The following is a 25,744-nucleotide window of genomic DNA, read 5'->3' on the forward strand; positions in this document are numbered from 1 at the left end:
ATGACCCAAAGTTAGCAGAGAATGGTTGAGAATGGAGTAGAACTTGGGTCTTCCTTAGTCTAATACAATACATTTAACATTACATCACATTTTTGAAAATTGTATGTAAAAGCACAGAATGAGTATCCATACTGTAAATCAATGCTGATATGGTTTCTGAATTCAGAGGAGACTTACATATCATGGACCTTTGAATCCTATCTCAGAACCAGTCATTCTAACTTAGAACCTGTATTCCTCATTTTCCCTCACTCCTCTTGCACACAGTTTCTCATTAATATGGAGCAAATCCAGAGTTTGATGGATAATGCATATGGTAGGCAGATGTTGGCTTTAACTCCTAGGAGTTGAACTTCTAAAATATTTATTTTAAACTTCTGAGGGTTGTAGGGGTTACAACTGATAATGTCACACTGGTTTGGAAGATAGCTTGGAGGTTACTGAAGGGGCAATGTGAGAGCTCCAGCTTTTCAAAATCTTAAGATACCCATTTTGTTCCTTGAAATACTGCCAACATAGAAACAAAAACGTTTTTCTAAAAATTTTGAGGGATCAGAATCTTTGAAGGGATGGAATAGTTCTTCAAGATACCAGTTTTGACTCCTAACACACACACACACAGAGACACACACAGACACACAGACACACACATACAAATAGGACAATACAGGTAGTAATCAGAGGTGGTATTCAGCAGATTCTGACCAGTTCTGGAGAACCGGTAATGGAAATTTTGAGTAGTCTGGAGAACCAGCAAATACTAGGTCTGACTGGAGATTTTACTGTATTCTTCCCCTGCCATACCCACCCAGCTACAACCACAGAATCGGTACTAAAAAAAATTGAATCCCACCACTGGTAGTAATCAACTTACAACAGTTCATTTAGTGACTGTTCAAAGTTACAACAGCATTGAAAAATGTGACTTATTTTCACAGTAACGACGTTTGCAGCACCCCCCATGATCTTAGGGTTAAAATCCAGATGTTTGGCAACTGGTCCAGGTTTATGACCATTGCTGAGGTCATGCAATCCAACTTTTGTGAACTTCTGATAAGGAAAGTCAATAGGATTCATTTAACAACAAGGTTACTAACTTATCAACTGCAGTAATTCACTTAACAATAGTGGCAAGAAAGATTGTAAAATGTGGCAAAACTCACTTAACAAATGTCTCACTTAATAGCAGAAAATTTGGCCTCATTTGTGGTCATAAGTGAAGGACTATCTATACAATCACAATAAAATCATAATCTTATGTACTTATAGGCATGCTTTTGATCTTTTTCGTACAGATTATTATTTTTTAAATATACAAATATAATATATTGTAAATACATACAATATATGTCATGGGAACTATGGCATAACTAAAAAACACAATAAGAGTTCTAATTTTTATAAAAATTAAAAATAATAGCACATTTCATGTTATTATTATTAACTTTTGTCAATCCAGGGCAGTCCCTTGATTTACAATCACAATTGAGCCCAACATTTCCATTGCAGGTGTTAAATGAGTTTTGCCCAATTTTAAGACATTTTTTGTTACAGTTCTTAAGGGAATCACTGCAGTTGTTAAGGGAATCATAAAGTGAATCTGTTTTCCCCCCCACTGATTTTGATTGTCAGAACCCATCTGGGAAGGTTACAAATGGTGATCACATACCCCAGGGAGAGTGAGATCATCATAAATATATGCTAGTTGCCAAGTGCCCAAATTTTGATCACATAACTATGTCCATGCTGCAATGGACATAAGTGTGAAAACTGGTTTCACTTTGCTCAGTGCTATTATAACTTTGAATGGTCACTAAATTAATGGTTGTAAATCAAAAACTTCCTGTATTATCATCTGCAATATTAAATTAGCTAAAGCACTACAGTACGTAGATAGTATTGTCTTTAACAACCTGAAATGCTCAGAACACCTCTTCAGGAACCAAGAGATCAAATAAAAATAAAAATTGATGACTACTGTGGTGCCATGGCAAGCATAGCTTACACTGATAATTCTTAGATCCTCCAATGCCCAGTTGCAGAAAAGGTAGAATTTTGGTGCCACCACACCTGGCAAATGCCAAATTGAAAAATTATGACTTAAATTATTATTTTCAACTTTATGAGAGAGATGACTTTCCAATCTAATTTCTTCATCTTAACATTTACATCACAGAGACAGGCCACGTACATGGAATATATTTTGTCTTCTTTCTACAATACTGAATCTTGCATTTTCATTAGATCATCTTATTTGTTAGGTTCTTCTATTAAGCATTATTTTTTTTTGTCTGTATCAGATCCCCAAAGGTTCTAACTGACTAAATCCATTAGTATTCTAATTTTATCTTCTAAATTGGTGAATATTCTATCCCAACGGCAATAAACTCTTTGCAGCAGCTCTTAAAAACTGAGTGCAAACTGTGGCTGATCCAGAAAAAGGCAGAAGGGGCCAACAGTTCACAATCCCCACAGTGAATTAGCTGTACCTTTTGCCAGGTGTTAACTGAATCCAATGAATTCATTGAGCCATATAAAGACTTATACATGAATTAGATGCAAATTACCTGCAGGATTTATTTCTTTGCTTACTAAATTTTAAATGAAATTAAAATTTAATAATACAATTTAAATTTTAATACATTTTAGCGGTCCTTGGTGGTCTCTGAGCTTGGTTATTTTCTTGCAGATGTTTCATAACCCAAATCAATGCAGCACTGATGATATTACCTAGTGTGGATAATGAAACATCTGAAGGAAATCAAGCAAACTCAAAAGAGCTCAAGGACTCCTCATGTTAACCTTGATCTACAAATATTCTCCTTTATTAGTACCTTTTTAGTATTATTTTAAGTAGCCCAGAGTGACTGACAGTGAATGGGCAGCCATATACAGGGAGACCACAATTAAGACCAAAATTTATATTCGTAAATGACAAATGTGTTGTTTGTTGAGTTTTGCTCCATTTTACAACTTTGCTTACCACATTTGTTAAGTGAATCACTGCAGTTGATAAGTTAGCAACGTGGTTGTTAAGTGAATCTGCTTTCCCCATTGACTTTACTAGTCAGAAGGTCACCAAAGGTGATTATATGAACTTGGGATATTGCAACTGCCATAACTATGAATCAGTTGACAAGCATCTGAATTTTGAGCACATGACCAAGCATCTGAATTTTAAGCACATGCTGCAATGGTCATAAGAGTGAACAATGGTCATAAGTCAGTTTTTTCAGTAAAGTTGTAACTTCAAACAGTCACTAAATGAATGGTTATATATATTCTTAAGTTTTTGTGGGTACTTACATGTATGGCATTTGGCTTTGTTTGGGTATTTTCCCACGTCATTGTAGTTGTGCTTTTAAAGTTGTAGCAACGTTTCGGCAGAATCTCATCTGTGAGAGATGAGATGTATTGTGTTCATGACGATACAATACAGAAGCCTGATGATGGCAGATGAGATTCTGCCGAAACGTTGCTACAACTTTAAAAGCAAAACTACAATGACGTGAGAAAATACCCAAACAAAGCCGAATGCCATATATATATATATATATATTTCTTAAGAGAAAAAAAAACACACACTGAGACATAATAGAGACCCAGAAGATGAACAGACCTACGGAACAGCTGTCCTGCCCTACATAAGAGGTACTACAGACAAAATTAGTAAGATACTGCACAGACATCACATCAAGACTGTCTTCAAAACAGACAGAAAAATAGCAGCCATCCTCAGAAACCCCAAAGATAAAATCAACCTGGAAAACCAAGGCATATACGAAGTCCCCTGTGCATCATGCCTGGCCACATACGTTGGACAGACCAATAGAAGAATAAGTACCTGCCTGGATGGGCACAAAAATGCAGTCAAAAAGCTGGAACACACTTCCTCACTAGTCCAACTCATGGAAGCCACAGGTCATAGCATCAACTTCAATGGCACCAAAACCCTAGCCACTATAGAAAACCCCAGCCACAGAATCATCAGAGAAGCCATAGAGATTGACAAAAGACCAGAAAGCATGAATAGAAGAGATGATTCCACCAGACTGTCAATCATTTGGAAGCCTGCACTCACAAACAAAAAAAGCTCCACACCACAAGCCAGGCAAACACCTGGGCACAGACAGATCCCCCCGATACCTCCAGCTCAAACACACCCCAACCAGGCAGCCAGACGAAACCTAGCTTCTTAACTAATGATAGCCGTCCATTTACCTGGAGCCAAGCTGCACTAAAGGCCTCCAATAAAGTAACACAATGTTGCCAGCCAATCAAGAGACAAAAAGAGCCAAAAACCAGACAGGAGATATTAGAAACACCAATCAAGCAGAACACAGCGAACTCCAAGACCAATAAACACAGACCAAGACTCCCAACCAATCAGGGTGAAGAAAAAACCATTCTGGCACAGCAATAGGCTGCCCCAAATTTAAATCTGAAACCACTATAAAAGCCTGACTCACAGATGAACACTATACAGAAGCCTGATGATGGCAGATGAGATTCTGCTAAAGCGTCGCTACAACTTTAAAAGCACAACTACTATGATGTGGGAAAATACCCGAACAAAGCCAATGCCATATATATATATATATATATATATATATATATATATATATATATATATATATATATGTTATGACTCCCTTCAAATTCAAACGAACAAAACAGAAAGCAGCAGTTTCACAATTAAATCAAACGGAAAGAAGTCTTACAAGATAACGGCTGGCAGAAACCACAGCATAAATCTTTACTCTGTCCAGCAAACCAGTCCTGGCAATAAATCTCCAATCTCAGAGCTTCTTGCTGTAACGTCCTCACTCAAATAGTCACTTTGTTCCTGGCAAAATGTACCAGCCCAGCTGTGTCCTTTTATACTCATTGAGGCAACGTGCTAATTTACTGACTCGCTCTCCTCATTCGCTCCAGCTGATTTTGCCTTCTCAACCGTCTTCTATTTTTTACATTTAACCACAAATTTTCCAAGTTCTCATCTCCACTAGAAGACTCTCTCAAAACTTCCCTGTCAGCCATTCCCGGCTGTTGATCAGATAAGGAACCAGAGGAGGTCAAAGGTCCTGACAATTCTAATACATCAGGTCTGTCATCCTTTGTCACGTCCATCTCCTCATCCTGGTTATCAGTCCAATCACTAAGCCATGCCGGCTCATATTTTTCTGCCATGACCTCCTCACTTGAACTCATATCAGTCACAGGAGCTGAATCCAAGCCCGGAGCCACAACATACATACATACATACATACATACATACATACATACATACATATATAAATTTATGTAGTGGCAATTGTTATTTAATCAGCACATCATTCACTTAATAAGTAGTAAAGCAAGTGGTGACTTGCTTTACAACTATCATAAAAACAGTTATAAAATTGAGTCCAGTCACATAGTGGCTTAACTTATGACTACAATGATTCATAACCAAAATTCTGGGCTCGATTGTAGTTATAAATCAAGGACTATCTGCATGTATATGTGCAGATTTCATTACCTTCTTACAAGCTGTTGAGCTTAGATACGTGTTTCTTTTAATATACTTTTAAAAAGTAGTAAAGATACTTCTACTGTTTCATCTCACAAAGAAAGTGTATCAGCAAACAGATTGCTTATGTAATAGCATTTTACCATTTGCTTCATAAAGCAGTGACTAAAGGGTTCTGGTTTTACAAGTCATTTATTCAGTGTATTGTTGTTGTTTTCTTAAATAACAGTCTCATTAGAGTGTAGTTGTACAAAGCCACTCCATTTTGATTACCATCATTGTGCACAAAAATGGAGTTTGCCAGTATCCAAGAGAAATGGACTGGAGCATGAGAAGTGACAAGAGCAGCTGGATCAGAAAAGACTTCTGACATGTTGGACAAGGAAATACTTTCTTTTTTCTTGCTCAATTAGAAATATAAAATAGTCACATATTTTCCAAGGACAATGCTTAATTGAATGAATCATTAGCCCATTTTGCTCCGGGAAGAAAGAAATTAGTTCACATACTGTTTTTCACTTCTTACTTTGAGAATGGATACTAAAATTGGAGGTGAGAGGCATGTTTCTATTCCCTTCATTTAGATTCTATGGAAGTATGAAAGAGATTATTACACAATGAAAGACCAGCCATTCATAGTCATTCTTGATCATCACACAAGAAAATATCACTTTCCACCCAGGACAATTTCTTTGTAATTCTGTCTTTCTTTGAAAAATATTTTCTCAAGTGAACTCTGTTAACTAAAACTGAGTGAAAGATCAGTAGAGAAATATTGAAGAGAACTTTTCTTTCTTGGCGAATGAAAGCATCCTAACACCATCTTATTTGGTCTAGAGGACATCAATAACAATGATGATATCACAATTGTCTGGAACATCATCTGTGACTATCAAGCATCAACCATTTCCCTTGATGAAATACTTGACATTTCTCGCATTGGCCGAGAGCTCAAAAACAGAGACGGCTCTGTGGCTCCATGTTTCTGCAGAGTCATTTGCAAAAATGAATTAAGCAAACGTAAATTCATTTATACTATAAATTCACTCGCCAAAAACAACACCAACCATAAAAACCTGTGATCTCGTCCTGACCTAACCTTACAGCTATGTGCCCACTCCTGTATACTACACACAGAATTCAAAATTCATCTAGATAATGGAGAGAAGGACCTGTACATTGATTACCATGCAGACTGTATCAAAAGAAAGTCACACAACCCACAAATCAGCATCCAAACCTTCTCCAACCAAGACTAGGCACGCATGCCCCCAACTACCTCATTTCAAACTACAACTGGTCTTAAATGCAAACTACTCAAAGCAAGAAACCTTGTAAATAAAATACCTGAATTTCTCCTCTTACTAAATACAGCTAAATTCGACATCATATTTGCCTTTCATCATATTTGTGAAACATGGCTTAACAAATCTCTCCCTGACTCCATTACCTCAGTAAGAGACTATCATGTTTACCAATCTGATTGTGAAATCTGTAGAGGAGGTGGTGTTGCTATCTTCTATAAAAAGTCCTTACATCTAAAAAACATCCAAGTTACCCAAGAGCTTGCTCTTCCTGAGACCATTATCTGTGAACTGACCATGAATATCACATTTCAGTTTTTACTATGTTACAGAGCCCCTGATTATGACATTGAACATGTAAACAAGCTAAATACACTACTAACATGGGCAGCATCCTGCCCACATGCTTTTATCTTTCTTGGTGACTTCAATCTACCTCATAATAACTGGACCCTAAATGAATGTACAGCTGAACCCATACATGCAACCTTCTACAATGCAGTAACAAATCTGGGACTGGAACAACTAGTAACCAACAATACTAGACTTAACAACTGCCTTGATCTCATCTTCTGCAATAGTTTGAATTCAATTTACGGAATACAAATTAAAGAACCCTTTTCCAACAGTGACCACAACATGATTGACTTTTGTCTCAACATACGTCCACACAAAAACCATCACAAGGATGGAATCCCCAATTATAACTTTAAAAAAGGCAACTATGATCTTATAATCAACGATCTCTCTTTCCTTGATTGGCAATTTCTATTCACTGGATGCAATGCTGTTGAAGACCATTACAACATATTCTTATTAGAAATCAAAAGAGCCATCAAACTATAATTACTAATAACTACTCCCAAAACCAGGAAAAACAATTTACCCATAACAATAAGGAAGCTTCAATCCAAAAAGAGATCACTTTGGTGAAAAAACAAATCTGGTCATGTTGCCAACTTCAAAAGCCGATACAAAAATCTATGCCACCAGATAAAACTTGAATGCACTAATTATCACATTAAACAAGAGGAAAACTTTCTATGCACCAATTCCACCCGTGCTTTCTACAATTTTGTAAACAACAAACTAAAAGACTCAAGGTCCATCCCACCCCTGAAAGGACCTAATGGTAAAGACTGCAACAACGAAACCATCAAAGCCAACCTCTTTAACACATTCTTTGGCTCAGTATTTGTAAACAGCAATGGATCATGCCCAGTACTTTCTAGTCAAACCACAGATAACTACAATGATCTAATACATATCGATTTTATAGAAGACATTGTTGAAAAAACACTGTGCAATCTAAAACCATCCCTATCTATTGGACTGGACGGAATATGTGCCTACTTCTTAAAAAAACTATCCACTGCCATAGCCAAACCTCTAAGCATAATCTTTGAAAAAATTTTCAGGACCAGCTCCTTGCCAAAACTATGGTCACAAGCCACAGTCATCCCCATCTTCAAAAAGGGAGACCACAACCTAGTTGAAAATTACAGACCAATCTCCTTATGCTGCATCACCTGTAAAGTCATGGAATCAATTATTAACCAATCCATTATCCTCCACTTAGAGACAAACAACCTACTCTCTAATAAACAATTTGGTTAAAAAAAAAAAAACCTGTCCTGTAATCTGCAACTCTTACACTGCAAAAATATATGGACCACACTACTCAATCAGGGCAAAGCAATAGACACAATCTACATAAATTTCTGTAAAGTCTTTGATTCAGTGGTACATGACAAACTACTACTAAAACTAAAATCTTATTGTATCCCTGAACACCTACATAACTGGATAGATACATAACTGGATTCCTGTCAAACAGACAACAAATGGTCAAAATTGGGAGCGTCCTATCAAATTCTGTACCTGTCAACAGTGGTGTCCCTCAAGGCAGTGTTTTAGGACCAACTCTCTTCATACTCTACATAAATTACATCTGTGGTCATATTAAGAGCAACTGCGTGCTCTTTGCTGAAGATGTCAAGCTATTCAACACCACAGATAATACTGCTACCCTTCAAAAAGACCTTGACTATGTATCAGAATTGTCAATCAAATGTCAACTTCAAATCTCAACAAATAAATGCTCTGTCTTACATATTGGCAGAAAAAAAATCAGAAAATAAATACAAGCTAAATAGTCAAGACCTTGTTGAAGATCCAAACTATGTCAAGGACCTTGGAGTACTCATCTCAAATGATCTAAGTGCAAAAGCCCACTCTAACTACATAGCCAAAAAGGCATTAAGAGTTGTTAATCTAATCGTATGTAGCTTCTTCTCTGGTTATGTCACTACTAACTACTATACTACTATACAAAACATTTGCTAGACCTATACTTGAATACAACTTATCAGTCTGGAACTCATATCATGTACCTGATATTAACACAATTGAAAAAGTCCAGAAATATTTCACAAGAGGAGTTCTCTGCTCCTCTACTCATTGCAGAATACCTTCCACCAGACTTGAAACTCTAGACCTAGAAAACCTAGAACTACGCCGCCTCCATCCGATCTAAATATAGTATATAAAATCATATATCGCAATGTCCTACCTGCAAATGAATACTTCAGCTTTAATCATAACAATATAAGAGCACACAATACATACAAACTCAAGGTAAACCGCACCAAACTTGCCTGCAGAAAATACGACTTCAGCAACAGAGTGGTCAATGTCTGGAATACTCTACCTGACTCTGTGGTTAGTTCCCCAAACACTTTAACCTTAGACTGTCTACTATTGACCTCACCCCTTTCCTAAGAGGTCTGTAGGGGGCGCACCAATTGTGCCTACCATTGTGTCCTATTGTTTTTTATTTTTCTTGTAAGTATTTATCTCATGTATTCAAAACTATATTTATTCTTAAACCTGTATCTTGTAAGCGATTGACAAATCAAATAAATACTAAAAAAAAAAAAAAGACAAATAAAATATAAAAAGCTCCCTTGCAGGAAGCCAAGCCAAGTCTATTTTGACTTTCCAAACAAGAATAGATTACTGAAACCTGAAAAAGTGACATTACCTGTGTAAGGCTGCTCTTAGTCATCTGAAGTTTGGCAATCTGGTGGGCAAAGCTTGGAACGTTGCCACCAGATTTGCACAAATCAGAGTAAACCATGTTATGCCTAACCATGTTTTATCGAATGAACTAGATAATACACTTTTTCTTCTACATTTTTGCTTTAAAGCATAAAGGTAAAGTTTTCCCCTGTCCAGTTGTGTCTGACTCTAGGAGGCAGTGTGCAAGGTTTCTTAGTCAGGGAACCAGTGTTGTCTGAAAATACTTCTGAGGTCATGTAGCCAGCATGACTATATTCCAAATATAGAACACTTTATTTATTTATTTGTCAATTGCTTACACTGATAATAAGTAAAAACATAGTTATGAATAGTTATATAAGAAAAATAAAAAAAAAGAAAAGAAAAAATAGGACAGGGACAGTAGGCACGTTGGTGCGCTTATGCACGTCCCCTATAGACCTCTTAGGAAAGGGGTGAGGTCAATAGTAGACAGTCTAAGGTTAAAGTTTTGGGGGTTTGGGGAAGAAACCATAGAGTCAGGTAGAATATTCCGGACATTGACCACTCTATTGCTGAAGTCGTATTTCCTGTAATCAAGTTTGGTGCAATTAACCTTGAGTTTGTATCTATTGTTTGCTCTTGTAGTGTTATGGTTGAATCTGAAGTATTCATTGACTAGTAGGACATTGCAATGTATGATTTTATATACTGTGCTAAGATTGGACTGAAGGCAGCGTAGTTCTAGCTTTCCTAGGTCTAGAATTTCAAGTCTGGTGGCATAAGGTATTCTGCAATGAGTAGAGGAGTGGAGAACTCTTTTTGTGAAATATTTCTAGACTTTCTCAACTTTGTTAATATCAGATACGTAATGTGGGTTCCAGACTGATGAGCTGTGTTTGAATATTGGTCTAGCAAATGTTTTGTATGCTCTAGTTAGTAGTGTAATATTACCAGAGAAAAAGCTACCTAAGATTAGGTTAACAATTCTCAACGTCTTTTTTGCTATGTAGTTACAGTGGGCTCTAGCACTTAGATCATTAGAGATGAGTACTCCAAGATCCTTGACAGAGTTTAGATCATCAACAAGGTTTTGACTATTCACCCTATATTTTATTTCCTGATTTTTTTTTGCCAATATGTTACCTTTGATGATACTTATTTATTTACTTGCATTTACAAGCTTTCAAACTGTTGGTTGACAAAAGCTGGATCAAATAACAGGACTCATCACATCAAGCAGCTATCAAGTCTCGAACCTAGGCTGTCAGCTTTATAGCTGACAAGTTCAGTGTCTTTAAGCACTTTTTTGGCTTGAGGCAGATTGAAATATGGGTTCTGGGTCAAAGGATATTCTCTACAAACTATCCAATTGATTAATTCTCCTTATCTATAAATTACAAAATAAAATAAAACTTACGATATGATAAATTGCAACAATCACTGGAGCAATGTCATGTAATGCAGGAATGATATCTCCTTTCCTTTTCTTCATTTCTTTTCTGTCCTACCACTGTTTGAAGTGGGGGGAGGACAGAGGTGGAGCTACTGCTTCTCTTGGGAACATTAGAAACACTATGCCTTTATTTCTAGCATTTGGCAGAAAGTGTCACTAGAGATATTTATCTCACTTTAATTTGTTTTCTTTGAACTGCCTGGGAGCTGTACTTCTTAATAACTATATGTTTCTCCTGGGTTATAATTTGGCCACCCTCTGTTGGACAAAATATATAATTATGTTTCTCTCTTTTTTTACTTTTTGTTTTTTTAAGGAATCAGCTTTCTGGCTGGCCAATTAATCTTAGATATAATTAAGCTGCTTCAGGTTTTTGATAAGTCATTTCCCAAGCATTAACATTAAATAGTGGGGAGATTACTTGGTTGAATTAAAGAACAGTACATAATAGTAATAACAGGTAAGTTATTCCAAGTCTGCAATTTAGAATGTTTTAGAACAAAGCCACCATCCCAGAATGTTTTCAAGTAGTTCTTACAAATATAAATGCTATAAAAAGATATATTTTTTTGCCATTTGCTTCATAAAATTTGCTGGTGTTCTTATTATGGGACATGGGATGTAGTCTTTTCCCAGGGATGACGTTGGCCTCCAAAATGATTTTATGTTGGAAATTCATTTGGTCCTCATAATTTTTGACCTTTAGAAAAAACTATAGACAGAGATTTTCTGGATGTACTGTTCTGGGTTTTATTGGCCTCATTTTTCTATTGTTTTGTTTGATTGTATTATTTATTGTATTAAATGCAGTCTTGTGACTGCACCAGCCTACAAATTTGAATAATAAATAAATAAATAATAAATTAATTAATAAATAAAGCTATAGAAATGCAAGTGTTATCATGGGAAAATTAGAATATGAAATATGCTTTATATTAAAGATGCATTTGGATACTTGGGCATTTTCTATTTCAGATGGTTTAAGCATTAAATTATCTGATTTATTTATCAGAAGTGAATTTAAAATATCAGAAGTAATTCATCTTCCAGAGTTATATATTTTTTAGATTAAACTGGTCTTCTTATCCCCCATTTTCCTCATGTATAAAGCATATCAATTTACAAAATAAAACATATTTCTTTAGAAAAAGAATCATCCTACTTCTAAGAGCCTCCAAAGTGATTCTTGCAACATTTCCATTTTTGTTGTGCAGTGATGGTGCTTTCTCTGTGGTTTTATTTTTTGCCAAATTTTGCTAGAAATACAAGTGCAAAACACTTTTGAAAAAGCTATTACCAAATTCCAATTTTTTGCTAAAATTCATGTGGCTAGGAAATCAATGTGACAGAAGAACAAGAGGAATAAGAGTGAAATGAAGCCAAGAATATATGTTCAACTAAGGCTTATAAGGGTGGGAGTTTATGTATAAAGTCCCAAATGTCTAAATATTAGGCACCCAGTTATTCTGCTAAAATGGATAACCATGTACATTTGCAAATGAATAAATGTGATAATAGTCTGATTACAACCATTCATTTAGTGAATGTTCAAAGTTACAACAGAACCGAAAAAGTGACTTATTAAGACTCTGTAAACTAAATGTCTATAGAGAATCTCAGTCTTCCAGGTCATGGTTGTCCTAAAGATGCTTTCTCAAGAGGCAACTGGACTTTTTCTTTGAAGACATTTTGCTTCTGATCCAAGAAGCTTCAAAGTATACATTTTGGACAGAGGGGATCACTGGTTTTAAAGAGGGGTCAAAGAGGCCATCTGTGTCAAAGTTGAACAACCCTCTCTAGAGAGAGGGAGGGATATGACATCATCTATCTCCTGTCTACAACAGAGTCCTTTCAACAGTTCCAAGAAGGCTCCATACCCATTTGCACCACTCAGGTGGCCCTGATGACACAGATAAACCTCCAGGTGGCCTCAATGATGCAATAAAAGGATGAAATGACCAGCTGTCTACAGGAACATAAATCATTCCTTTCCCCACCATCCAGCCAGAGCTAAAGAAGCTTCTTGGATTAGAAGTGAAATGTCTTCAAAGAAAAACCAGAAAGTCCAGTTGCCTCTTGAAAAAGCATCTTTGGGATTCTATAAACTACTTTCAAAGGGCTGTAAAGCACTGTAAAGCAATATAAAAGTGTATATAAGTGCTACTGCTATTATCCAGGATCATTACAATTGATATTGAGGTCAAGTGCAGAATCGCCAAGGCAAGCACTGCATTTGGTGGACTACTGACCAACATATGGGACTGTCATGGAATAAGCCTTGGTACAAACCTCAAAGTCTACTGACCAGTAGTTCTAACTAGCCTGAGACTTGGACTGTATACAGTGAGACTTGGACTGTATACAGAAGACATGCTAAGCAATTGAACCACTTCCACATGACCTGCCTCCGCAGACATCTGAGGATCCAGTGTGCCAGACACAGAAGTCTTCTCCAGAGCAGGCCTGCCATCAGTTCACACTCTGTTCATAAAAGCCCAGACACACTGTGCAGGCCATGTTGCAAGGATGCCAGACCACCAGATCCCTAAACAGCTCCTCTATGGTGAGCTGTCTCAAGGAAAGCAATCACACAGGGGACAAAGAAAATGATATGGAGACACGTTGAAACCCTGGGAAATCCTGGCATAACATCGATCGACATGGCGCATGTTGATCCACCAAGGCTCCAGACACTTGAAGACAGAAGAACAACCATAGCACAAGAGAAGTGAGCACTTCACAAAGCCAGAGCTGCAGTGCTGCAATTAATGGTGCTTACACATTCTGCCCAATATGTGGCAGACCATCTTGTGCCCATATAGGCCTTACCAGCCATCTGCAGAAACAACGTGGGCAGCGTACAACCTGTTATAGTAGAACCTCAGGTAATGACCGTAATCTGTTCCAAGAAATTGATCATCTGATTCAATTGTCACCAGAAGAGCATGCATGTAAAAAAAAAAAAATGGTGTAGTGCAGAAGAGAAAATCAGCTCAAAAAGACAAATCACCACAGCTGTGCTTGATCACCACCTGAGCACCTGTTCATGACCAGAGGTAAAAAAATTGGTCATCACCCGATTTGGTCGTGAACAGAAGCATTTGCAACCAGATGTTCTACCTGATTGTGTCAAGGTCCTTTTTGAAAATGTTGGATGATGATGGTGATCATCATCATCACCCAGGATCATGTGATAATATTTTGCAACTTTTTTTCAAAAAAATTATTGAATAAATTGTTAAAAACATTGGACATGATGTGATCATCCTGACAATCCTGTTTGTCATACATATTATGGCATAAGGTACATGTTTTATATATGTTTATGCAACGTTCTCTATTTCTAGTTCTGCCAACCCTCCTATCTTTTGATTCTAGATCCTTCTTTTTCCCATCATTGATAAAATTTATCCCATACTTTGTAGTATTCTGTTTCGTCTTTGTCTTTTATTTCTAAAGATAATTTATCCATCTTGGCACAAGTCCAAATCTTTTTTTAATATTTCATCTTCATTGGGAATTTCTTTAACTTGCCACTTTTGAGCAAAAGCTAACCTTACTGCAGTGATCATGTATTATTAAGTAGATCACCTCTTTTTTGTATTTTTCAGTTATAATTCTGAGTAAGAAAAATTCTGGTTTATATTCCACTTTTTGCCCTGTCATCTCCTCAAGTCACCTCTGAGTTCTATGCCAAAACTCTTGGGTATTTCTACCATATATGGTAATATGATCAGATAACAGATAATCAAAGTTGGAAGGGACCTTGTAAGTCAGCTAGTCCAACCCCCCACCCAAGCGGAGACCCTACATCATTTCTGACAAATGGCAGTCCAATCTCTTCTTGAAAATCTCAAGTGATGGCGCTCCCACAAATTCCGAGGGCAAGCTGTTCCATTGGTTGATTGTTCTCACTGTCAGAAAGTTTCTCCTTATTTCCAGGTTAAATCTCTCCTTGTTCAGTTTCTATCCATTATTCCTTGTCTGACCTACAGGCACTTTAGAAAATAGTTTGACCCCTTCCTCCTGTGGCAGCCCCTCAAATATTGGAAGACCACTATCATGTCTCCCCTGGTTCTCCTCTTTACTAGACTAGCCAAGCCCAGTTCCTGCAACCGTTCATTGTATGTTTTAGCCTCCAGTCCTCCAATCATCCTGGTTGCTCTTCTCTGTATTTTTTCTAGAGCCTCAACATCTTTTTTATAATGTGGTGAACAAAACTGGATGCAGTACTCTAGGTGTGATCTTACTAAGGCTTTATAGAGTGGTATTAGTACTTCCCTTGATCTTGATTGTATCCCTCTGTTAATACAATTTAGGATTGCATTAGCTTTTTTGGCTGCTACTGCATACTGCTGGCTTATATTTAGCGGGTAGTCCACTAGGACTCCAAGATCCCTCTCACAGTTACTGCTATTGAGCCTGGTTTCATGCAGTCTATATGTGTACTTTTGGTTTTACTTGCCTAAGTGTAGGACTTTACTTTTCTCTACATTGAATTTCATTTTGTTAGATATGGCCCAGTGTTCTAGTCTGTCAAGATCCATCTGGATTTTGAGCTTATCTTCTTGGGTGTTAGCTATTCCTGCCAGCTTAGTATCATCTGCAAATTCGGTAAGTTCCCCTTCTATTACCTCATCTAAGTGTTAATGAAGATATTGAAGAGTACTGGGCCTAAGACGGAACCTTGTGGCATCCCACTGCTTACTTCCCTCCATGTAGATTTAGATCCATTTAGGACTACTCATTGAGTACGGTTTGCCAGCCAGTTGCGAGTCCATCTAGTGGTGGTGCTATCTATTCCACTTTTTTCTAGCTTACTAAGAAGTAGGTTGTGGTCTACTTTGTCGAATGCCTTACTAAAATCTAAATATATTATGTCCACAGTATTTTGCTGGTCTGCTACTTTAGTCACTGTGTTGAAGAATGAAATAAGATTGGTTTGGCATGATCTGTTCTTAACAAACCCATGCTGACTGCTAGTTATTACTTTACTGGTTTCTAGATGTTGGCAGATCTGTTTTTTATTATCTTTTCCAGTATCTTCCTGGGTATTGATGTTAGGCTGATTGGTCTATAGTTTCCTGGGTCTGTTTTTTTTTCCTTTTTTTTTTGAAAGTTTTTTTTGGGTTTTCACAAAAACAAAATACAAATAAAATACCTTTTTTAAAAAATAGCATGGTCCCAGGTTATCACTTCTTCATACAGACACAAAACTCAATTTCATGCTCATTTTTATATTCAATTCCATATCTTATTACCGTTTTATATTTTCTACATAGTTTTCCCCCTCTTTTAATTTTCTCAACTTTATTTTAATTATCTCATCTCGATTCAAATCATTATATTTATACTTTTGTCTGTCCTGTTTCAATTTCATATTATCTTTTCTTATTAAACAAATTTTTCCCTGTATTTACCAATTGGAGTATGACACCTTTATATGTTTTAATTTTATCCATTCAAACTCTTATTTAAGCTTCAATGTATACCTTTAAGATTATAGCATTCAATATAATGCATAACTTCCAATCGAATTCTACTTGGTACATTCTTTTTTTTAATAAAAAAATTATTAATTTTCAATAAACAAACATACACAAACAAAACACAAAACATAAAAATATAAAACTTCTTTTTAGAAAGCGGCTTAGTCCCGGGTTACATCTTTTTGTACAGACATAAATCGAATTCATGCTCACTTTATATACCATTTCATATCTTATTTACCATTCTACATTTTCTATATAGCTTCTCCCCTCTTTTCACTCTCTTAATTCTATTTTATTTGTTTCATCTCAATTTAAATCATTATGCTTGTATCTTTTGTCTGTTCTATTTCAATTATCTATTATCTTTTCTCATTAATCCAAAATTTCTCCTGTAATCACTGATTAAAGTATGACGCCTTTATATCTTTCCCCTAAATTTTACACTTAAAATAATATGTAATTTTCATTCTGATTCTGCTTAGTACATTCTAAAGCTACGTACTATATTTTAAAATAGGAAGATAATAAGTTTATAATATAATTAAAACAATAATCCATAGCAAATTAAACTCGTTAAATCTTAAGCATTTTACACATTCCTTTTAATATTTTATCCCATTTTATAATCATATAATGTTCCAGTTTTCTAACATTATTTCAAATACAAATACAACAATACAGTCTTATGTACTTTTGAAGAATCTCTTTTTTAATTATATTTTTACCCATTATCTCTGAATAAATCCTGTTTCTTTACATCTTGTTTCAAACCTTTGTAACTTCTCTTCCCTTTTCCCCTTCCTTTCTTCTCCAATCTAGCCTTTTTACCCCCTTGTCTCTTGATCTCCACCCTCTTAATCTCCACCCTCTTCTGTATTCCTCTTTTCTGTTGCTTTCTGACACTGTATCTATTTTTCATCTTATTTTTCCCTTTTTTGGTTGTTTTTTTAAGTCTTAAATTCTCCATTCTCTTTCCTCTCTTTCCCTTTTCTTCCCCAGCTAGAGTTGCTTGTTCATTAAAGATGGCTTCTTCTTTATCCCAATCCTCTTGTTCTTGTAGTTTCTGATAAGTAAAAATCACCATTTCTATGAAATGAAAAACAGATCTAGAAGCGCCCTTCCCTTCTTGTTCCTCTTCTTTTAGCTTTTTAAATTCCATTTTCAGTTCATCAACAAGTAATGCTATTGTGAAAATTTTTTTAAACAACCCAAATGTTTTTAGTCTTTCAAATAATAATTTCGAAAGGTCCCAAAGTCACCAAGCAATCCAAATACACACAGTCTGTTTCATTTAGTACTTTCTTCTTTTTATACTTTCTCTTCCTGGGGTTACAGTTCAGTTGCAAAGTTCCAAAATATATCTTTTAGAAGTATTGTTACAATTTAACTCTAGTCTTATAAGTTCCAAGCGGCCTCCTCCAGCAAAATCTTAATATTAATTCTTTTCCTCTCCCTTTCCACTTATAGCAAAAAAAATATTTTTTTTTCCAATGTTCAGAAATCTTTAATGTCCCCTTGGCTTTAATTTTCAAATTTAATTACCTGCTGCTGCCAAAACGGGTTTTTCCGATTTCCATCTGCTATCACCGTAAGGAAGGAGAATGATAAAAAACAAACTTTCCCTTTCTACTTTCATTCGCCGCTTTTTCCGATCTTCTTTGCGAACGATGTATCTTTAATGAAGTTTAAATTACAGGGTATTTAAATGTTACTTATTATCCCGGTCAGCGAAAAACTTTCACTTCTCAGCTTCCTCCTACACATTCTTATCTGGATGAAAGCTTCTTTGGGGCAGACATTGCTGACTGCCGCTTCACCACTTTTGGAAAAGGGAGTTAAGCCAGCTGAGGAGGGGGTTGCGATTCTCCTGGACACCTGCCAGATCTCTTCTGTCTTCAGTTACCTCTACGGGGTAACTATTAGCCCCCAAATCTGGCTGGATCGGGGGCACTCCAGCGGTGAGCGCAGCAGAAACCGCGCATGATTGCGGATTCCTGCCACTGCTGAAGCCTTGCAAACCAGAAGTTTACCTGCTTGGTACATTCTTAAAATACACACTATATTTTTAAAAAGAAAAAATTAGATAGATAGATAGATAGATAGATAGATAGATAGATAGATAGATAGATAGAACACACATTCCATTCCAATTCAATTCTATCATTAATATTCATTAAAATCTTAACATCTTTAACATTTCTTTTCAATTAAATATCATACTTCCTTGGGAACATTATAAACTTTTCATAGTTAATTCTTTTTTCCCCATATTTCTCACTTATATTTTTTTATAAATCATTACTAATAATTAAAATGTTCCCATTTAATTCTCTCAATCACTTTAATTCATTTATTTATTAACAAACATTCCACTACATTACAGTAAATATTTTATCCATCATTTTAATCATGTTTTCTAAAATTATTTCTGTTTGTAATATAACAATGCTATCTTATGTATCTTTGCAGAATCCCTTTTGCAATTAAATTTTCATCCATTATCTCTAAACAAGCTTATGGTTACAATCCTTATATCTTTTCCCTGTTTCTCCATTTTTTGTTTCTGTCTTTTACAACTTCTTTTTCTTTTAGTTCCTTTTAGTTAGTTCCATTCCTTAGTTCCAGGCAGTCTCCTCCATTTTTCCAGATCCTACCCTTTTATTCTTTTTTTTCCCTCCTTTCCTGCTTTTAAAAACTTTTAAATATCCAGAAATCTTTATTATCCCTTTGACTTTTATTTTCAGCTTAGATGCCTATTAATGTCAAAGTGGATTTTTTTCAATTTCTTGCTTAAGTCTCTTAGCCCTCAGTATAAGGAAGGGAAGAAAAAAAAAGCCTAATCCTTTCCCTTCTCTCTCTCCTTCACAGCTTAAAAATCTTTGGGAACAATGTTATTAAATTTAAATTCCAGGGTACCTTATGTTGTTGCTTTTTTTATTTAACCTGGTCAACCAAAACTTTCTCTTCTTATCTTCCTTCTGCACATTCTTTTCCAGTTCAGTTCTTCTTTGAGGTGGCCATTTCTGACCACCACTGCAACCGCCTTCGGGAAAGGGAGTACTGGCCAGCTGGGGAAGAGAGATGTGGCTCTCCTCAACCCTGCTGGCAGTCTCCCCCTTCTTCACCACCTCTATGGAGTGGCTTAGCCCCAAAACCAGCCAGCTCAGGGTGCTCTGGCAGTGAGCACAGATCGAAACTATGCACGATCACAGATTTCAGTCTATCACCAAAGAGACTCAAACCAGAAGTCTTTTTTCCTTTTTTGAAGATGGGAACCACATCAGCTCTTTTAAAGTCCTCTGGTAGTTCCCCGGTGCTCCAGGATTTTTGAAATATATGGTGCAGTGGTTGTGAGATGACCTCTGCCAACTCCTTTAAAACTCTGGGATGTAATCCATCAGGCCCCGGTGATTTGTTTTGATCAAGATCAGACAGGTGTTCTCTTACTATTTTCTTGCTTATTTTAACTTTTATTTCTGGTCTGTCTTTTACAGTTATGTTTTTGGTGTTTATAGTTTCTTTTTGCATGAAGACGGATGCAAAGAATGAGTTAAGCAGTTCTGCTTTCTCTCTGTTGCTGGTTACTTCCTTGTCGTCTTCTCTCTTTAATGGACTGATTGTTTCCTTGATTTTTTTTGTTATTTATATGTTGGAAGAAACTTTTTTTTATTATCTTTGACTTTTGTTGCAAGTCTTTGTTCGTTCTGAGCCGTTGCTATCCTGACTTCGTCTTTGCAGATTCTGGCTATCTGCTGATATTCTGTCTTAGTTGTATGTCCTTCTTTCCATTTTTTGTACTTGTCCTTTTTTATTTCAATTTGCCAGAGAGATCTTTGTGCAGCCATGCTGGTTTCTTCTTGGATTTCTTGTTTTTCTTTCTCAGTGGTATTGTGCTGGTCTGGGCTTCTATGATCATACTTTTTAGAGTTTCCCAAGATTCTTGAGTTGTTTTCCCCTTTAGGATTTTCATGCATAGAATCTTATCCAAGTTCTCTCTGAGTTTATTGAAATCAGCTCTTTTAAAATCAAAGACTCTGGTGTCATTATGTTCTGTTGCTTGTGTTTGTGTTATGTTGAATTTTAGTATGACATGGTCATTCTCACCCAAGGTTCCTGCAATTTCAACTCCCTCTATTACTTCTTCTCTGTTTGTAAGAATTAAGTCCAGTATGGCTGTCCCTCTAGTTTCACCCTCTACCTTTTGGACAACAAAGTTGTCAACTAGGTTGGTTAGGAACTTATTTGATTTCTCATTTGGTGCAGAATTAGTTTTCCAATTGAGATAAGGATAATTACTATTGTTGTGTGTTTCCTGCATATGTTTGTTAGTTGGCTGGGAAAAAGGACATGTATTTTTCTGCTTGATTAGGTGGCCTATAATATACACCTATGTCATTCTTTTTTTCTTTTATATTGACCCAAACATAGGAGGTTTTCATCTTTGGTTTCATGCATTTCTGTAGCAACATAGTGGTCCTTTACATACAATGCAACTCCACCTCCTCTTTTATGGAGTCTCTTTTTTTGAATAGTTTGTTTCCTTCTACCAGTATGTTCCAGTCATGGTTTCATCCCACCAAGCTTCTGTTATTCCAACTATATCATATTTACTTTCATGTATTCGTAGTTCGAGTTCACCCTGCTTGTTCCCCAGACTTTGTGCATTTGTATATAGACACTTGAGATCTTTATGACTGACACTGTGTTTCCTGTCTACATAACCTGTGTTGTGCCTGCCTGCCCTTACTTTCGTGCCACCTGTTTGATTAATGCACTTGGTATGGCACTCACTATTAAATGCTTGGTTTGGGTTGCCATCAAGGTTGATAATCTTACCTGCACAAACATCTGTTTTGCATGTACTGGTATCCTTATTAGTTTTAGGTTGCTGGGGACAGAGATGTTCTGAATCCATTAATTCTCTGCCCCCGCTGTTCAGTTTAAATGTTTATCCAGAAAATCTGTAAATTTAATGCAAATTAACTCAGTCTTTTTCTTTGATGGATGCAAACTATCTCTTTTGTACAGTTTTTCATTGGACCAGCTGCAGACATCATGACTAATAAAACCAAAGCTTTCTCTTTTACACCACTCCTTTAGCCACACATTAAACTCTGCTACGTGCTGCCCTTTCCCTTTTTGTTCCTTGTATACTGGTAGAACTCTGAAAAGATAAGCCTACAGCCCATATTGCTAAGTTCATACCCCAAGCTCTGGAAGTCTTTCTGAACAGAAAGTACATCCTTCTGGGTCAGATCATTTGTACAAAATGTATAATAGCATTAACATCACAGTCCTTGCTAGCATTCTTGACTACCTTAAGAATATGCTTCTTGTCTCTGCTGGCAGTGGCACCTGGTAGACACTTAACCTCTTTCAAAACCTCAGTATCCTTTACTAAATTTACATCCCTTACAATTGAGTCCCCAACCAGAAGGTGGCTTCTCTTTTTGGATGCCTTGATCTTCTTGTGTGTCTGGTGCGTAACACCTGATTCACACTTTCTCCTTTCCAAAGTAAGTTCTTCTTCTAGGACCATGATCCCCAGCTTACTTGAGTTATCTTTATCACAACTACCTCGACCTGTCACTATAGTGTCCCTATTAAGGTCAGCAAGGGCATTGTATCTGTTATGCTTGGAAACAGCAAAAGCTTTGTATTTATGGTCCACAACTCTCACCCTGCCAGATGTCATGGTTGTCCATATTGCCCTTTTCCTGTAGGATCTTTGGGGTAGTGGGGGCTGGTAGCATGGCAGCTCAATAGATGGCTAGACAGGACACCTAATTTCCACTTGGGGAGCACAGATTAGAGATTTTAGATAGATATTCTGTCCATGTAGATTGGTAATTTTTTTACAAAGAGGACAGTATCCATATTTGAAAAGACTACTGTGAAAGACAGCTGTAAAACAGGTATTACACTGAACTAAGCCGGTCATTTTGAAATAAAATAAAATCACAAGCGCAAGCGCACTTACCCTAAATGTATTATTGGTATTCTTGGTTTATAGTTATATGATTCGTGCACCGTTAGGCGTGTGGGCCAATATCTTCTCCTGTCTATGCACCCTCTGCTTCCTTCACAAGCAGCCAGCAGCTTCTCCCACAACTTCTGGGAATTTGAAATGCAATGGAAGCAATTCAACTGCCTCTCTTCTCCGTGTTCTTGAATTCATTTCCAGCAGATGGGTGATATATTTTGGTACATTTTGGCCATATTTTGCAACCTTCTGATAAGCAAAGTCAGTAGGGGAGCCAGATTCACTAAACAACCGTGTTACTATCTTAACAACTTTAGTGCTTCACTTAACAAGTGTGGAAAGAATGGTCATAAAATGACAAAAAACTCACTGAACAACTATCTCACTTAGCAACAGAAGTTTTGGGATCAACTGTGGTTTTAAGTCTAGGACTATCTCTCCTGGATTAGGGAACGTTATCCAAATATTCTGCAGAATAATCATAGGGCAAAACCTGCCATCACTTTTGAGTTAGGGGACCAAAGATTGTACTTGAAAAATAGTGTGATTGAGAAAAAAGTAAAATAAGAAAAGGTGATACAACTGGAGGCGTAATTATAAAACAATAAGAGGGATAAATAAAATATATAGGCTAGCTCTGGGATTCATTAAAAAAATGAACTTCTAAAAAGGCATGGATGTCTTAAAATACCAGACAGTGCTGTCTTGCTTTTGTTGCCATTGTTCAGAATTTAGTCTGAATGTTGATAAGTTTTTAAGTGAAGTCTCTTCTAAGGTCAATTTCAATCATAATGATTTTGTTCATGCAGTTTTCTTCACAGTTGAATGGAAATGATTCATTGCTTTCTTCAGTCGTCCAGACTTTCTTACAACTCTGGAATTCCCCCTGGTTTTATCACTCAAACAGTAACCAGTCCATTCCTGCTTATCTTCTGAACTTAGGCAAGGCCAGAGGAGGCTAAAGTATATATATTTAATTATCCATGAAAGGTGAAATTTTCTGGATTTTTTTTCCCTATTCCCAATGAAACTCACAAATCTCCCATCAAAGTAATATTTTTTTCTAGAAACATGCAAGGTTGGATAAATGCTTTCTCTTAAGTAGTGGAATCTACTGATAGGTGACTTACTTTGGACAGTGTTTGAAAATTTGCTTCATGAGGCAGACTATTTTTTATCAAGGATGACTTTACTTTGACTATAGCTAAGCAGAGAAATTAGAAAAGTTTGGAATTATTTTTTTTCTTTTTTAAGTTATTCATTTAATTATATTTTAGATGTTTTATTGTATTGAAATTTTTAAGACTGTATCATAAGCCACCAAGTTTCTTCTAGATTATAGTGGATACAAATCCAATAAATAAACAAAAATCAGAATTGTGCTTGATGGCTTTGATTGCATTTTCCAAGCTTTTTGTAAGAAACACACAAAATGTATATAAGCAAAGGTCACTATGTCTAAGATACATGAAATAAAAATGAATTCAGCCAGAGATTAGATTGGATTTAAACAGATTTGTCAGAAGGACAGTATAGAGTAATCCACCCTTACTCTGTATCACAAATATTTTTTGCGAAGAAATTTGACATATCTAAAACACAACTGCCATTTCCTAAAGATAAGAAAAGAAGGAAACATCATATATTTATTTTCACAATTATGAGAAATGCCTTTAAAAATCAGCTTGGTATATAAAAAGTATCTTTATTATTTTGAGAAACACTTAATTACTGTAACTACATGTTCATAAAGACTTCTAGGCAAAATGGTTTGACCATGGCCTTGTTTTCTCCTAGAAAACAACTAGAAAATGACTACCCAAAGGTTCACCAGCTGGATTTGTCCTTAAAATAGGGCTAGAATTTCAGTTTTCCTGTTATTAATCCAAAACTTTAGCCACTAGGCTAAATTAATTCTCATATGCTTATTTTTAAAGGGAGACTCCTGTGACTCAGTGGCTGACACCGAGCTTATCAATCAGAAAGCTTGGCAGTTTAGTGGTTCAAATCCCTAGCACCACATAACAGAGTGTTACTTGTTTCCTGTTACTTGTCCCAGCTTCTGCCAACCTAGCAGTTCAAAAGCATGTACAAATGCAAGTAGAAAAATAGGGACTACTTTGTTGGGAAGGTAACAGCATTCCGTGCACCTTCGGGGTTTAGTCATGGTGGCCACATGACCACGGAGATGTCTTCAGACGCTGGCTCTTTAGCTTTGTAACGAAATAAGCACTACCCTCTAGACCCAGAAACAATTAGCACGTATGTGCAGGGGAAACTTTATTTTACCTTTATGCTTATTTACTGAGGCATACGTATGCTACTACAATCATTAGTTGAGTGATATGCATAAGTATACGAACACATCTGGTATAGGAATTTTTTTTAAAATCTCAAATGATGTGGAAACAAGAGAACAAATTTGAGGTGAACCAAACTGAGTAAGTGGAACAGTCAGATCTGCCCATTCACTCACTCTTTGCAAATGTAGATGCTTGCTTCTTATTGCAGAGTTCAATAGACACAATTGCCTCTCCTTATTAATGGTAAGTTTCCAATTAAAGGCAAGGTTCCCAACCAAGAAGAGATCATTGGTCAGAGCTCAGTTTTAGAAATGGTTCTGGTTCCACAAATGGAAAATAATTCAGAGATACTTGAAGTAGTTCTCAAGACAGATAGTAAGAGAATTGGCTAAGTTTAGCCTCGAGAAAATATAGTAATTTAAGGGATATAAGCTAATACCCTTCATATAATTGATGGGGTATCACCCAAAAGATCAGATCTGATCTTTATTAGCCCAAAGTACTAAGCATGGAATCTTTGTCTAAAGTTATAGAAAGACAGACTCTGATTGCATGTCTCACACACACACACACGCACACACGCACACACAGAGAGACACACACACAAACTGTCCACAGACAGATAAGAGCAGTTAAACAGTAAAACAATGATCTA

The sequence above is a fragment of the Pseudonaja textilis genome, chromosome Z, assembly GCF_049901715.1.
Source record: "Pseudonaja textilis isolate UNSWEBS1 chromosome Z, rPseTex1.2, whole genome shotgun sequence".
NCBI lineage: Eukaryota > Metazoa > Chordata > Lepidosauria > Squamata > Elapidae > Pseudonaja > Pseudonaja textilis.